Raw genomic sequence first — 13,978 nt, forward strand, 5'->3', positions numbered from 1 at the left:
TGGAAAGTATCTGTTAGGACAGTTGTGGCAATACTGAGACGAGAATTTAAAACAAGGGTTGTGACGGTGCTACAGGAGTGTTCGAAGAGCTGACCCACAGGAGGTACAAATGAAGTGGAAGGTATGTTAGATTGTAAGTTCAGAGAAGTGCATGAAGAGAAAACAAAAAGGGAGGGGTGTGAGACATTAGAACTAGAAATAGGGGTATTCATGGTGCTGCATGCGAGCTGGGCCTGGGGGAGAAGAGTGACGGGAGGCACAAATGAAGCAGAAAGAATGTTTGACAGTAAGTTCACAGAACTGCATGAAGGAGGAGCAAAGGAGGAAGACTGCTGGACATTTGCTACACGTGCAATATAAAGAAAGAAATCTCATAAATTATTGTTCATCTTCCTGTGGCTCAGTTTCATTTTGATGAAAGCTGCAGGAAGTGTGTCCAAGGGCAGGAACACAGTAATATATGCAAAATGTTTATAGTAAGCAAGAGTATGAACACTGAAATACATGATTATTGTTTCCACGTGGTACTAAGTAATTTATACTTAAACAGTATTATATGCATACAAGTGAAAAGCTTCATTGCTGCTGGTCTGTGTGATCATAAAAAAAAAAAAAAAAGTTTGTTTTATGCCATGTTTGGTTTAATTTCTATGGGCAATCTTGATGCTGAAGAGAAATATTCAAATGTTGGCACCAACATAGCCCAGCAGCAATAATACAAACATCCTTCTACCCCACCCTAATCCTCGAAAGAAGGTTGATTAATGCAAGAGACGGGTAACTTCAGCATATATTCCACCCTGCTCACATTTCCGATGAAGCCTGCCTTTGATGCTTACTCAATTAACAGTCAACCTTCTTAACATTTTCAAGTATGTCTGAGTTTGAAGCCTACTCAAATAACAGTACACCATGATAACAGTTCAGATGATGCCTGACTTTCAAGCGTACTGATAAAACAGGAAATATTTCAGGACACTGCGAAACATTTAGGTCCTTTTTTTTTTTTTTTTTTTTTTTTTTTAAGATGCCGGAGCAGTTCCTACAGCAAGCCAATCTGTCATTCACTAGCTATGGATTTTCAAAAATAAGGTGCTTCATTCAAGTAGACATAAGCAGTTTCCCCTGTTTCCATTGGTGTCTTACATTTGTACTAAACAACAGTAGCAAATCACCGACATAAGGAAATGGACTATGAAATTCCAATTGTGTACTTTATCAATGGCAGTATTACAGTAGTTACATGGCAAAAAACAGGACTATAACTATGAAACCAAGCATGAAAATGCACTGGCTATGTACAGCACCAGTTAAAAACAACCATTAACTTATAACCACAGGGTGAATAACTACTTTATTAACCCCTTAAGCGCGGGCATGTCGGAGGCGGTCCTTGCACCTCACGCGGGGATATTTGAGCTCCGACTGGCTCTATAAAAATATTTGCCAAAAATCAGTTATTAGTCCTAGAATATTATAATTAAATATGACTATGGCACATACCTTCAGCTTTCTGCTGTGATGCTTGTTGAGCCTTCGTCGACTACCGTGGGACTTGTGGAAACTTCTGAATTTGGGTAATGAAGTCTCCATTTTACACTTCCCAACACCCCGTAATATGATTACCACAGCCTGATTTTATCACTAGAAACATTATTCTATGATTTTCAAGTAGTTTGGATTCCATACATAAAAAAAAAAAAAAAAACTGTGAAAGCAATGTAAATTACGAGCGCGTACCAGCTTCCCACCCGCGTTTGTTCCCCGCTGGTATTCTGTCATTTATTATTCATTAACACACTTACACTTTATATTCCTAGTACTTTATTACACTTTATATATATATATATATATATATATATATATATATATATATATATACAGTATTTATCCATAAGTTTCCTTCAGTAATAGTAGTTTATTTTCACTCCAGGCATTAACTTTCTCATTCAGTAAACTAGTATAGAGAGCAAAGTTTTCACTGTCATTACTCCAAGTATTTGTACTCATATTCTTATATTAGTAATTATTTACGTTTCTTTTTTATTTACACTATGTTATACACTGTCACTTCCAGTAAGTAAGGGCTCCTTTCCCTTGGAGCCAGGATGAACTTCGGACACTGAAGCACTCGTAGTTTATTACCATTTCCTCCACTAGCTTATCACACGATTCACCAGACAGATTGTAGTCACTGTCCATCATTATCATGGATAAATTAGCTAGTTCACGCTCCACATCAGAGTCACTTAGTCCTTTACCCCTTCCCACACGAGGTTTAGTAGGGGTAGAGGTCACAGGGCCCTCTAGAAGCGGCGGAAATGGAGGAGCACGAGTGCTACGTGCTTTCATCTCAAGAGACAACACTGAGCTGAATGACGAGGTGGATATGGGGCCACTAAGGGTTGACAATGCCAGCGAGGTGACAGCTGCTAATTTATATGCTGCAAAATGATTGGCAGGAAATTAGGTAGTTCCAGGTGAATGTAAATATCACTTAGGTTTCTCCCTTCCTTATATATATATATATTATTATTACGAGAACAGGTCATACAGCATATTTAACTGGAAACAAACGGGAAAAATTAGCAAACGAGTGCACATGTGTGTTGCCAGGTGATAATTACCCAATTCCAGGTGTATGGCACTATTAGTTACCTTTTTTCTTTTATATCTATCTATCTATCTTTATATATATATATATATATATATATATATATATATATATATATATATATTATTTTGTATAAGAATAAGGCATAAGGCTCATTCCAATGGATGAAATGAGTGGAAAAATCCGGGCAAGATTCGCCTTGCGCGGCGCAGCTGGGGCAGGTGGGAGGAGAGGGTAATGGAAGGGAGTAGGGAGGGGAGTCAAGAACGGGGAGAAATGGCTAAATTGTTAACAATGGACGGGAGTACAGATGACAATAGCAGAACTGACTATTGTTAGACACTGACAGTACTGAATGATGATACAAGCAACCACTTCAATCCCGTGTGAATTCAAAATAACACAGAATCGCAAAAGTGACGCCTCGCGGTATGATCCATTGCACCCAAGCATCACGAAAGTGATGCCCCACGGTTAAGGGATTAAGAAGTGAAATAGTCTTCAGGAAGTGCATGCTGGTACATATAAAATGATGTAATAATCATAAAGCATTATATTCTACCAATACCCAGTTACAATTGAAAATCTGAAACTTACTGATTGTGGCATGTTCCCCAGCCATGTCCACTGGGTGAATGACCAATGTATCAGCTACACTGTCACCCATCGTGAGCTCATCAGTCATCAGTGTTACAGCTAAAGCCATTTCCTCACTGGGCTGTGTTGGCTCTGGAGGAGGGCCACCACCCATGGTTTTGAGTTTCTTCTTGTTTAACTCTGGAAAGACAGTGTTGCAACAGTTCACTATATCATATCATGAACCAGACCAATCATACAACACAGAATAGATGCTAAAGATCCAGTTTATTGCCACTATCATTTTCACCAACCATTTCTTTTTTTGGTGGGGGAGGTAAATTTCTTTAGAATAGAGCAGATTTATAATGAACCAAGGACCGTTAGAAATGAGTGTATAATTTCTGGTTTTCCAACAGTCTTGAAACACAGCCCCTCACTAGTGTGGAGGGGTATGAAGATAAGGAAAAATGTGGGGTTAAAGACGATGGTAAGGCGTAGTTAACCTTAACCTAACCAACATAACCTTTCCTAACCTAACTTAATCTACCCTAACCTAGCCTAACCTATTTGCACCGGTAATGACATATAACAATAATAAGTATATAATGTAAGAAACCCAAAACCGACATAAGAGTTGATGTAATAATTAATGGCAGTAAACTGGACCTTTACAGAATAAACTTTGTCTATCAAATAAACTGAAAACTGACAGGAATTCGTGTGATTGAGTATTTATACAAATTCGCGACACTGTACTTTAGTAGGAAACCACGAACTTTAGTGGAAAATCCACCGTGTATCACTCAGTTTAACTGTCCCTGTATGCACTTTGATCGGGATAGTTTTTTCAGAACATTTGTTGCTGCTTCAAAAGTGACTGTTCTTATGCATTACATTAGTGCTCCACTGAATGACTTTACTGCGGGTGTATATCGTTCACCCTGCCTTCGTTGACCGTTGAAGTTAGGCCACGCCCACTTCTGGATAACATGGCCATCTCTCACTCCTATACCTGGCTTGGTTACATCAGTTGGCGTTGAGCAACCACGGGAGTAGGGTCATTGTGCCAGTGCTGAGAGACGAGGCTCCCTCATCGTAGAGCCTGCAGTGTCCAGAGTTCAGCAATTCCCCATGCCTCCCCACCGAATTTAGTGATTGGTTGTAGCGACTTACCAGCGACCATCGCCTGCCGTAGCAGAGACGCCCAGCTCTTCACAGCTAGCTTCAATTTCTCCACTGACCAGTATTTCTGTTGAGTTTCCTAGGCTTTAAGATTAGCTTTTTGAATGAGTAAGTGTATTTTCTTTGATATTTGAATTCACGATTCACTAGTTCCATGCGACAGCGAATCCTCCTGTTGAATTCATTTTCGAGATTCATGAAACGAAAATTTATTTTATTGTAATCAATAAATTTACAGTTCTTTTCTTTGAGCTCATTTAAATGTATTAACGATGTTTGATTTCTTCACAGTGAGATTACTTTGCTACTCTCAGTTAGCACAAACTCCTTATATTAATCACGACTGGTAGTTAAGCCAGTTATTTCGTATTTCTTCATAATAAATCCGCTTGTGCCAAATAGGAGTTAGCACCAGCAAGAACCTGTCTTAAATATTATTAATAGTTATCGATTGTCAGGGGGAAAGGTAACTTTCTCAGAGGCCAACAGTACTATTGATACAGTGATCGTGAGTAGATAGTCTCCGCTGTGTACTGTTGAGTTAGTTTATAAAATTCTCGTCCTTAGAGAATCGGCGAAGTAAGCCGGCATAAAGTAGCCTAATACTTACTATTTGATTTTGCAAGTCAATTCCTTGTGTCAGTTGATTATATATTTATATCAGCATTTTATTTCTAAATTCTACATCCTCCCATGACATCTGGTGACCTCATTCCAGGATATTAACTCCTAGCTTTATAGTTGTTAATGAAATATTACTCACTCACTCTTACCCAGGTATTTGTTATTAAATTCTATAGGCACTATCTTACTATTTATGTAAGAGTTTTTCCAGCCCAGTTGCATTTTTTCTTTCTTTACCAGTTTAGATAAAACGAGTCATGATTCAGTAGTCCCCCTGCGAAAGTGAATCCTACCAGTTTAACGAGATAAAACGAGTCATGATTCACTAGTCCCCCTGCGACAGTGAATCCTACCAGTTTAATTATATAAAACGAGTCTCGATTCATTAGTCCCCCTGCAACAGTGAATCCTACCAGTTTAATTAGAGAAAACGAGTCACGAGTCACTAGTCCCCCTGCAACAGTGAATCCTACGAGTTTAACGAGATAAATCGAGTAACAATTCACTAGTCCCTCTGTGACTGTGGATCCTCCTCCACAGGAGATAAAACTGGTCACACTTCACTAGTCTCTCTGCGACAGTGAATCCTCTTCCACAGGACATAAACTGGTCACAATTCACTAGTCCCTCTGCGACAATGAATCCTCTTCCACAGGAGATAAAGCTGGTCACAATTCACAAATCCCCCTGTGACAGTGAATCCTCCTGCACAGGAGTTAAGACTGGTCACCACCAGCCTGTGCCTATATTCTGTACTTTCGATTATTAATATTTCTCTGCAAAACAGTAGCCAGTACTCAGTCTTTAGTACACTCAGTCTTAGTTGAGTTAGCATCATGGCTACTAGTATATTTGTACAGGAAGCCAAGGATATGGGGCTTACCAATCCCAAGGAAATTAATGACTATGTGCACTCACGGTACACTTATGAACAGCAATGCGAGAGTGATGCCCATGAAGAGCATAAATTTCAGCGTGAGGAACATGAGAGAGAACATGAACATGGGTGAGAACAACATGAACATGAGCGAGAACAGTGCGAGGAACGTGAGAGAGAACGTGAGCACGAGCGAGAGCAACATGAAAGAGAATGTCAACACGAGCGTGCCGAGCGCGAGGCATGTGAGAAACATGAACTTGAGATGCTGAAGTTCAAGCGAGACTCCTTGGCTTTATGTACATATGGTGCAGCTGACCCGAGCTCCATGAGTGCTCTTCCTGCACATGTTCTGGCAATCCCGTGCCTCAATCTTCCTTCACATGAGGAAGTTGAGCGATTCAACTCGTTTTGAAGACATGGTGCTGCTGTACCAGCTGGATGAGGTAGCTAAGTGGCTCTAGTTTCTTAGCTTGTTTGAGGGCCCTGCCCTTGATAATCTCCACAGAATTCGTGGAGACAATCTCACGTATGAGATGATGAAGGCCGCACTCATCAAAACATACGGTCTCATAGTTGACGATGCCAGGAGTCAGTTCATGAGAGCGCGTCATCAAGAAAAGGAGACTGCTGTTCAGTTCCTTGACCTTCTCACTGCTTACTTAGATGAATGGATGGAGAAAGATGAGACCAATCTCACACGAGCTGGGATAATTGACCTTATGATGCACACACAGCTAGAAAAGTCATGATCTGCTGAGCTTGTGGCTTAGCTTAAGATCTGCCAGGTAAGGGATGCCAGCCAAATGGTGGAAAAGGCCGATGCATTCTTCACAGCATACGGGTACCAAACTCATAAGGAACACACCTGAAACAAGAAAGATACTGCCCAGTCTGGGAAGCCATCTCAGACTGAACCCCAGCGTCAAGGCCATTCTCAGAATAATGGCCACGGTTCAAACAAACCGCAGAAGAAGGATCAGGGACAAAATATACAGAAACCTTTTTGGAAGAAGTACAAGCAGTACCCTAACTAGCAGCAGTATCTCAAGCAGCAGCAGAACAAGGACAAACCACATAACCCTCAGTCAGGACAATCAACTTCAGTGTATCGGAGGCAGGAGGCAAACGCAGCCTTCAGTCCACAACAAGCATATGGTGGTGCTGTTCCCACCAGTACAGGTACTTCCCCACAGTTCACTAGTCCCCCTGTGACAGTGAACCCTCCTTCACAGGTGGTAAAAGCTCCAATTCAGATGGTGAACACGACCCCTCAGGCATCTAGTTCTCAGGGCGCCACGTTTGCTGCATCGTTCGTTCCGCAGTCTCATCAATGACTGGCTGCTGCCTTCTCAGACCCTTCCACTAGCAACGCTGCCTTTCTTGTTCAGCCAGGGTTTGTGGGAGGTGTTTCTCTAAATGTTCTGAGAGACAATGGTCCCTCAGGTTGCTCCGTCAAACAGAGTTTCGTTCGGCCCAACGAGTACACAGGTAGGCAGATCCAGGTTAGACTTATTGATGGATCAGTGAGATTGTTTCCTGAGGAACGTATCCAGGTGGCATCTCCTTTCTATGCTAGCTTGACAGCTGCTGTTGTCATGCCAGAACCTTTCTTTCACTTCATTATAGGTAATATACCAGGCATCAAAAGTAGTTGTGCCATTGATGTTGCTACTCAGACTTTGGCTGTTGCATTAACACGAGCCATGGCCAAGGCTCCAAACCGTGTCACCCCATTGATCTTCGCAATGCCACAAGATCTGATTAGTAGTCAAGATGTTGTCCAAGCACAACAGTCTGACCTGACACTTGCCTCAGTGCATAAGAAGCTGGAGGGTAATAAGATTAAGTATTCACGGGGAGGTCAAGCCAGGTTCCATCGTAAGCGAGGACGGCTGTACCGTGAGTCACAAACACCCAAGGGTGAGGTTTGACTACAGATTGTCTTTCCTGCGAAGTATCACCGAGCAGTGTTTGAATTAGGTCATTGTTTAGTGATGGGAGGTCACATGGGCAAAAGGAAAACCCAGGGCCTTATCCGTGCTGACTTTTTCTGTCCAGGAATGGGACAGGAAATAGATAAGTTTGTGCATTCCTGCGATGTGTGTCAATGTACCACGAGTCTGGGATGTTTCCTTCCTGTGCCATTTGAATCAACATCCACAATCTCTGAGTCACCTGAGAGAGAGGGCAGTGGTAATGTGGGTGCAGACCTGACGTCTCGCCTGTTGGCCCCACAGGACACATTATGTCCAGGGCCTGTACATACCTATGTACTGTACGTTAAGAAGGAAGTTTGAGACCCCCGCAGAGGCAATCTGAGGCTGTGTCTGAATTACCTTGTGGTGTGTCTCGAGCTGTGGGCCTCTCTGAGGATTCCCGGAGAATACACATTATCCACATGAGTGTTCACACCCACGTTGGGTGTTAAAATGTGACCTGCCCGAGACTGTGTAGGGGTTCTCAGCTTGCCGATATTAATCATAAGTGTAGAGTTAAGTTTAACCAGTAAACTAAAGAGTCCTTTGAGATTCTGTCCTTGGACTACGTTCCTGCTTAATAATGTATCCATTAAGGAAATAATCTATCTATATACCTAGGCTGCTTCCCCCAAGGAAAGGGAGGTAGCCAAGACAGGACAACACACTCTCCATTTAGTCATCCATTCAAAAACATTCATTCACATCTTAGCCCCAGAGGGAAGAAGGAACAGATTCTCACCGCACCACACTGCACAAGGGTCAACTGCGCAGTGCAATCAGTGACCATCGCAGCAGAGCCCGAGAGCAGAGCTGGTTTACCCCTGCCACATCATAATAGACACATCCCCTAACCCACACCTGACCTGACCAGCCGATCAGACCAAATGCGGGAGAATATCCCTTCAGGGCTGCGTTATTTATTCATTCACAATTTCTCTCCATTTATTTCTGTCACACACAGCCAATCTTTCTTGCTTAACAGACATCCCTCTCACATCCAGTGCTCTCTTCACACTGTCCATCCATCCTATTCGTGGTCTCCCTCTCAGCCTTACTTCTCTCACATCAGATCTAGTTAACTTTTTCACCAATCACTCATTATCCATTCTCTCCATATGCCCAAACCATCGCAACACCCTCTGCTCAACTCTACCAGCCATCTCCCGAACAACTCCAGTTCTCCTTTGCACTTCATCATTTCGCACTCGATCCATATGCGTCACTCCACACATACTCCTCAGACACCTCATCTCCATTACATTCAAACTTTTCCTCTCTGCTACACCCATATTCCATGTTTCAGCCCCATATAACGCAGTCGGTACCACAACACCCTCATACAGCCTTCTCTTTATGATCATTCTAGGCAACGACATCTAAACACTTTTTTCATTCCTCCCAGCACCTTACCTACTTCATTTATTCTAAACTTCACTTCTCCATCTATTCTTCCATCCACAGCAACATGTGACCCAAAATATTTAAAACACTCTACCTCCTCAAGCAACTCACCATTCAAAACTATATTCATCCCCCTACCATCTACCAACCTCGTACACTTCATCACTATACTCTTTTTCTCATATACTTTCAATTACCTCCTTTCACACACCCTTCCAAACTCCTTTACCAACTGTCTCAATCTCTCCTCTGAATCAGCCACCAGTGCAGTATCATTTGCAAAAGCAGCTGCTTCAGCTTCCACTCTTCACCATCAACAAGCACCAGACTCAGACCTCCACCTAAAACTATTGCATTCACCTCCCATACAACACCATCCATATAAATATTAAACAACCAAGGTGACATCACACATCCCTGTCGCAGCCCCACTCTCATGGGAAACCGGTCTCTCACAGCATTTCCTACTTTTACACATGCTGTACTATTTACAGAAAAACTTTTCACCATTTTAGTAACCTACCGTCAAGTCCATACAATCTTAAAGCAGTCCACAAAGCCTAACTTCCACTAACTTTAGTGGAAAACCCACTGTGTATCACTCAATTTAACCATTTATCCCTGTATGCACTTTGATCAGGATAATTTTTTCAGAATATTTGTTGCTGTTTCAAAAGTAACTATTCTTATGCATGACATCAGTGCTGCACTGAGTGATTTTATTGCACGTGTATATCGTTCGCCCTGCCTCCGTTGACCATTGAAGTCAGACCACACCCACTTCCGGTGAACATGGCCATCTCTCACTCTCATACCTGGCTTGGTTACATCAGTTGACGTCGAGCAACCACGGGAGTAGGGTCGTGCCAGTGCTGAGAGAAAAGGCTCCCTCATTGTAGTGCCTCCTCATGCCTCCCCACCGAATTTGGTGATTGGTTGTAGCGACTTACCAGTGACCAGCGCCTGCTGTTGCAGAGATGCCCAGCTCTTCATAACTAGCTTTGTTTTCTCCACTGACCAGTATTTCCATTCAGTTTCCTAGGCTTTAAGATTAGCTTTTTGAATGAGTGACTGAGTGTATTTCCTTTGATATTTGAATTCATGATTCGCTAGTCCCCATGCAACAGCGAATCGACCTGTTGAATTCATTATTGAGCTCCATGTAACGTAAATTTATTTTATTGTAATCAATAAATTTACAGTTTTTTTTCTTTGAGCTCATTTAAATGTATTAACGGTGTTTGATTTCTCCACAATGAGATTAGTTTGCTACTCCCAGTTAGCACAAACTCCTTATATTAATCACGACTGGTAGTTAAGCCAGTTATTTCGTATTTGTTCATAATAAATCCGCTTGTGCCAAATAGGAGTTAGCACCAGCAAGAACTGATCATCATCATTAGTATTAGTTGTCGACTGTCAGGGGATAAGATCACTTTCTCAGAGGCCAGCAGTACTAATCATACAGCATTCATGAGTAGATAGTCTCCGCTGTGTACTGTTGAGAAAGTTTATAAAATTCTCGTCCTTAGAGAATCGGCGAAGTAAGCCGCCATAAACTAAAACTTACTATTTGGTTTTGAAAGTTAATTCCTTGTGTCAACTAATTATATATTTGTATCAGCATTTTATTCCTAAATTCACATCCCCCTGTGACAAACTGTGTGATTTGTTGTGTCCCATTGTACAAGTCTGGGTCACATAAATGCACATAAAAATTGATCACAAAGAAGAATAAGGTGTCTTGTAAATGATATCAAGTTTTGTGAAGCAACAACATTTATGAAAATAAAATGATTTAAATTAATCTGGATCATTCTCCAATTTCAGCAAGACAATCATTGACAATCTTTCGTTAATTTAACAATCTATCTATCTATCTATCTATGGCCTGACGCCCTAATCCCGCAAAGGGTGGCCGCAGACAAAACGCCTCCAAGTCGCTCTGTCACCCACCATTTAACTACCCTCCCCCCAACTCACCCCCCCTCCCTCATATACCTCTCAACTCCATCCCTCCACCTCATCCTCGGTCTACCTCTCCCTCTCCCTCCCTCCACCTCACCTACATACACCCTCTTAGTCAGTCTTTCATTCTCCATTCTCTTCACATGTCCAAACCACCTCAGTGTATTTCTCCTAATCTTCTCAACCACATCCACATCCATCCCACAGCGTTTCTTCATTTCTTCATTCGTCAACCTGTCCCTCCACGTCACTCCACATGCTCCTCTCAAGTAACTCATTTCCACTGCTCTCACTCTTGACTTGTTCCTCTCTTGCAAGGTCCATGCCTCGCTTCCATACACCAGGGTAGGGATCACAATACTATCATGCATTGACTTCTTAACTTTCATACTCACCTCCCTATTTCTCATCACTGCTTTCAGTGTACCAACAATCTTCCTTCCCTGCTGTACCCTTTCACGCACTTCATCCCCCAAAGTTCCATCCTTACTCATCACACTACCCAAGTACTTGAATGCACTCACATTCTCCATATCCTCACCATCCAACCTCACTGCACACTCTGTGACTTCATTCCTCTCAAACACCATAACTTTACTTTTGTTTACATTAACTTTCAGATTCCTCCTCCTACACACTGTCCCAAGTTCATTCACCAAACCTTGCAACTCCCATTCATCTTCACTCAACAGTACTGTATCATCAGCAAACAGTAACAGCGGGACCTTCCAAATCTCACCCTCATTCATTAGAGCCACCCCCACGTCCACTGCCCTACCCTGCACCTCCTTTACAACCCTATCCATGTATATATTAAACAGCCATGGAGACATCACACAACCCTGTTTCAGTCCCACATTGAGATCAAAGAACTCACTCAGCTCACCATCCACTTGCACCGTAACCCTAGCTCCCTCGTACATACTCTTCACAGCACTCAACAGTTTCCCCTCTACTCCATATATTCTTAATACCTTCCACATACCTTGCCTATCTATTCTGTCATAAGCTTTCTCCAAGTCCATGAAGGCAGCATACACTTTCCTTCCCTTCTCTAGATACTTCTCCACTAAACATCTTAGAACAAATATCTGATCTACACACCCTTTTCCGTTCCTAAATCCCCCTTGTTCTTCTCCAACTAGCTCCTCTGTCATATGCCTAACCCTATCAATGAGTATTCTACCATATAGTTTACCAGTCACACTAAGTAGGCAAATACCCCTATGGTTACCACATACTTCTCTCTCTCCTTTTCCTTTGTATAAAGGAACAATTATACCTGATTTCCAATCCTCTGGAACCCTTCCCTCATCCCAAGCCAATCTACACAACTTCCATATCCACTCCACAACAATCTCACCCCCATACCTAAACATTTCACCACACACTCCATCAATTCCTGGGGCCTTTCCCAACTTAATATTCTTCATCGCTTCCACTACTTCCGCCCTACTGATCTCTTCCTCCCTCCTCTCATCTCTTTTTCTCCCAGCCATTCCCCAACCACTTATACTCGCACTGCTTTCACTCTCCACATTCAACAAATCCTCAAAGTGCTCCTTCCATCTCCTCAGTTTCTCTCTCTTCTCCACCAACAATCTATTATTCTTGTCTTTCACTCCCCTACTATTTTCCCTTTCACACTGCCATACTTTCTTTACCTCCTTCCAAAACAATTTCTTACTCTTCCTCCATTTCACACTCAGATTCCTCCCAAACTCCTCATCCACTTTCTTTTTACAATCACCTGTTATAAATTATGCCATGAAATTAAAGGGGTGGGGTAAAAACTGACCTAACTCTAATTCAATAATCATGGTGTAGCCTGAACAAAAAATTCTGGTAGACCTAGGCTACTCAAACTTCAGTCACTCTTCCAGCAAATACTGAAGTTAGTTCTGTAATATAATGATAGGAACGATCACCAATACTAAAACACATCCTAACAACAAGAGCTCATTATCATGAAGGTAAACCAAAGTTCCCCTTTCTTGCGTTTTATGTGCTCAAAGCTACGTCAGAACTGTTTGGACATCCCAGGGTGCTGGTAAGGATTTGAAGTATTAAACACAGATGTCACGTCTTCCCATGCCCTTCTACTTCTTCTCCAGGGCAGCAGCTCCTGTCGACCTTTCCTAGATTACTTTCTCCTTTTCCTGTATAAATTTCAATAGCTGTTTTCTTTGAGCAGCTGACACTCGAACCGCTTTGTCACCTTCCATCTTGGCGTTTCTATTGTGACCCGCATTGTCAACGTGCACATGATGCCGTCGCTGTTATAACAACTTTCGGCTATATAAAAAAAGCATTATTGGGATTAATAATTAAGTGACAAAACGTATTGAAAGTATCAATCAATATGAAGGCAAATAAAATTCCTTTCAATCGTTTTTATTCATTAATTCAGTATTTGCTTGCATAGGTTGGTATATGACAATGGATCGTCGAGAGAGCGCGTGTTTTGATGTGCATCAGGATGTTTTGTAATACCACTTCCACTATCCTGATCAACATTCACGATAACAATTGCTTTCGGGTCCGAAGATGATCGGATCTGACTCGTAATACAGCTCTTAGCACGATTCTGGGCAGAAACATAAAAAAAGATGTGATTCAGGGATGGGTTGGCTCTGGTACCTTTTATAGGTCCTCTCCTTGTTGTGGGCAGCATTATAACAAGTATGATTAAACCAAAGCTTTTTTGCATAGGATATGAGAAGGGAATGTATGCTTCCATGCCTGAGAGAA

The sequence above is a fragment of the Coenobita brevimanus genome, chromosome 30 (assembly GCF_032717465.1).
Source record: "Coenobita brevimanus isolate Jiangsu-jjx chromosome 30, ASM3271746v2, whole genome shotgun sequence".
Lineage (NCBI taxonomy): Eukaryota > Metazoa > Arthropoda > Malacostraca > Decapoda > Coenobitidae > Coenobita > Coenobita brevimanus.